Source organism: Cryptomeria japonica, chromosome 6 (genome assembly GCF_030272615.1).
Source record: "Cryptomeria japonica chromosome 6, Sugi_1.0, whole genome shotgun sequence".
Classification (NCBI taxonomy): domain Eukaryota; kingdom Viridiplantae; phylum Streptophyta; class Pinopsida; order Cupressales; family Cupressaceae; genus Cryptomeria; species Cryptomeria japonica.
In genome coordinates this window covers 40,203,780-40,206,747 of record NC_081410.1, presented here as the reverse complement: position 1 = coordinate 40,206,747, position 2,968 = coordinate 40,203,780, and positions in this window count along the sequence as shown.

Genomic DNA, 2,968 nt, shown 5'->3' with positions numbered 1-2,968 from the left:
GCAGAGCGTTCATCCAAAGGAGCAGTGGTGCTACCAATCCGAGTGGGCCCTGTGGTAAAACACATAATTTGTCAGGTTCTGGACCTTCCTCTGCTATATAATCTATTATTAGGAAGACCTTGGATACATGCCATGCAAGCTGTTCCATCTACCTACCATCAATGTATCAAGTTCCCACATAATGGTGCAGAGATCACAATCCTGGGTGATGCAAATCCCTTTGCATTTTGCCATAATATCAGCCATCAACCAGAAATTACTGTTCCTAATAATAGGGAAGCCATTTCCTCTACATCATATGTAAGTCCCACCTCTCTTGCCAGTTCGAACACCCCTATACCCAAGCAAGAAAAGCTTAAAATGAAAGTTGCAGAGGAAGGTCCCGGGGAATATAACTTAAGTCAACTCTTTTGTGTGGGACAAATGCCCACTTCTCCTAAAACACATGGTAAACCACAGCAGTTACTCCAGCAACGACTAATCACGCCAGCATGTGCTTGGATGCCTTTCGTCCTTGGAAGGAGTCAAGAGGAAGAAACACAAGATGAGGACCTGGCGGACTGGATCTATAAAGATCCCATCACCACTGACATACCGCGAGTTACACTTCCTCCAGAACAGTATGGCAAAGGCCTCCTCATTATGCAAAGAATGGGATATGATGGTCAGAGTGCTTTGGGATACTGCAAACAAGGACGACATGAACCGCTGCTGCAAGAGTTCAAGCCCAAAGGTAATACAGGCCTAGGCTTTGAAAAAGAGATCCTTCCTAAACTCAGATTTAAAGGAAAACCTAGCAAACCATTTTGCCCACCTACTGTAAAGAGGACACCTTTCATAATCAAAGCACCATCAAGCAATATTGTCACTGCCCCATCGAGGCTCACAAACCCACCGCAACCGTCATCAGTGCCAAAAATCCCACCAATCGAACTAGTAATCCCATCCACAGCAGTCATCACATCAATAAAACCATTCATAGCAGCAACTATATTGGAACCCGTAGCAGCATCTATGGCACCAGCCGTTCCAATAGAAGCCACTAAATCAACACTGTCGATACTTCCAGCGACAAAACCTTTAAACCCCATCACAGTTCCTGCAGCACCGATCACCTCAAAGGTACATAAACCAATCACACCTGCAGTATTCAACTCCAGCGACATCCCAGTATGGTATAGCAATCGGATGCTGGAAAGTGATTCAGAGACCGACTCACATGAGTGGGAATTTGATTCTGTACAGCTTAACACTTCAGATGAGGAAGACACGTCACCACCTCCGCCATGCAAAGACATTCTTGTTTACGGAGCAGCACAGATAAAGACCACTTGGGTACCTGAGCTGGAAACATCTTCCACAGACCCTACGTCTCATCCTACGCCGGATTCTGATAGGGAGAGTACCATCAATGACCTTCACCACACTGTCTTAACCCTCACTGATACATCTCCCGCACTTAACTTAATCGATGAAGTAATGCCCATTATCCACCCTGAACTCATCGAATGGAACCAACCAAATCCCCCATGTCTTGACCTCTTCCAAAACGATGAGGCTATCATTGACTTTTTGGAATTAAGGGATAATCTACCAAGCAGGGATCACAAAGTTGGATTCGCCATTGAACTTAATAGCGCAACATACTTCGGGGTGGATGCCAAACCCTTCAGCTGCAAAAATATAACATTAAAACATGGATCTTCCAGTGAAAACCACACTGTGGCACTGTTTGATCCAACAAAAGTAAAAAGAAAGAGTGTATCCAACGGTGAAAACCTCTCTGAGGCACTTGAGGATGAAGGGTTTGACATTCTCCCTGCTAGTACACAACAGGAACGATCGACGATTCTCATTGAGGAGACTAAAGAATACAATGTGGGGACTCCTGAAAACCCTCATATCATACATCTGGCATCTCTTCTCACTCCAGAGGAACAGCCTCAATTTATAGAGTTCTTCCAATAGCGTCAGATCAACTTTGCATGGTCATATGCAGACATGCCTAGGCTTGATCCTGATTTAGTTATGCATCATCTCACAGTAGCAAAAGGAGCCAAACCTATCAAGCAGAAGCTTCGTAAGATGCATCCTTAGATTGCCGTGCTAGTCAAAACAGAACTCAAGAAACTCCTGGATGTTGGTTTCATTAGACCAATTGATTATGCAGAATGGATCTCCAACATTGTACCAGTTGGCAAACCAAAAGGGGGCATCCGCATTTGTACAGACTTCAGAGATCTGAATAAGGCATGTCCTAAGGATGACTTCCCTCTACCAAATATCGACATCATAGTAGATTTGACAGCAGGACATGCGATGCTTTCACTCATGGATGGCTTTTCAGGATACAATCAAATAAAGATCGCACCAGAGGACCAACATAAGACAGCCTTCACATGTCCATGGGGCACATACTGCTGGAATGTAATGCCTTTTGGTCTAAAGAATGCAGGAGCAACCTATCAAAGAGCAATGGCCACCATCTTCCATGACATGATGCATACCATGATGGAAGACTATGTGGATGACTTACTAGCAAAATCACTCACCAGAAAAGGACATCTTCATATCTTAGATAAAATCTTTGATAGACTGGAACAATATCATGTTCGACTCAACCCAAAGAAATGCGTCTTTGGAGTAACCTCCGGGAAGCTTATAGGATACATTGTCTCAAGCAAAGGCATTGAGGTCGATCCAGCAAAGGTTAAGGCAATCATGGACATGCCACCTCCAAAGAATATCAGTCAGCTAAGGACACTACAAGGACGGCTTCAATCCATCCGAAGATTCATTGCACAATTGGCTGATAAGTGTCACCCATTCACACACTTGCTACACAAGAACATCCGCTTTCAGTGGGATGACAAATGCCAGCAAGCATTTCAGGCACTTAAAGACTATCTCATGAATCCACCCTTGTTGATGCCACCAGATCCAAGTAGACCGTTGTTACTTTATATTT